Genomic DNA, 372 nt, shown 5'->3' on the forward strand with positions numbered 1-372 from the left:
CGACTCGCACATCACTAGAGGGCGGCGTTTCCCCAAATAAAAGCCAATCGCAAATGAACACACTGAACCTCATCACTTTGCTGGAGGTTACGAAGTTGATCATTTTAAAGCAGAAGACAGTAAAAGAAAGAGGAAATGAGTCACAAATACTTGACAGCGGAGGAATTGAACTTTTTTAGACCTTATTTCATCATCTGGACTAAAACACGCGGGAACATTCCCTCAGAAATGCAGCTTTTTCCTGTTGATTTTCGCTCTTCACAGCAAGAGCATAACTGCGCATGCGCGCTCTGGCGCGGTTACCATGACAACGCGATGTTTGAGACTTCACACAGTGGTGTCATAATGATGTGCGATGACATCATTGTATGC

Source organism: Oryzias melastigma, linkage group LG24 (assembly GCF_002922805.2).
Source record: "Oryzias melastigma strain HK-1 linkage group LG24, ASM292280v2, whole genome shotgun sequence".
Taxonomy (NCBI): domain Eukaryota; kingdom Metazoa; phylum Chordata; class Actinopteri; order Beloniformes; family Adrianichthyidae; genus Oryzias; species Oryzias melastigma.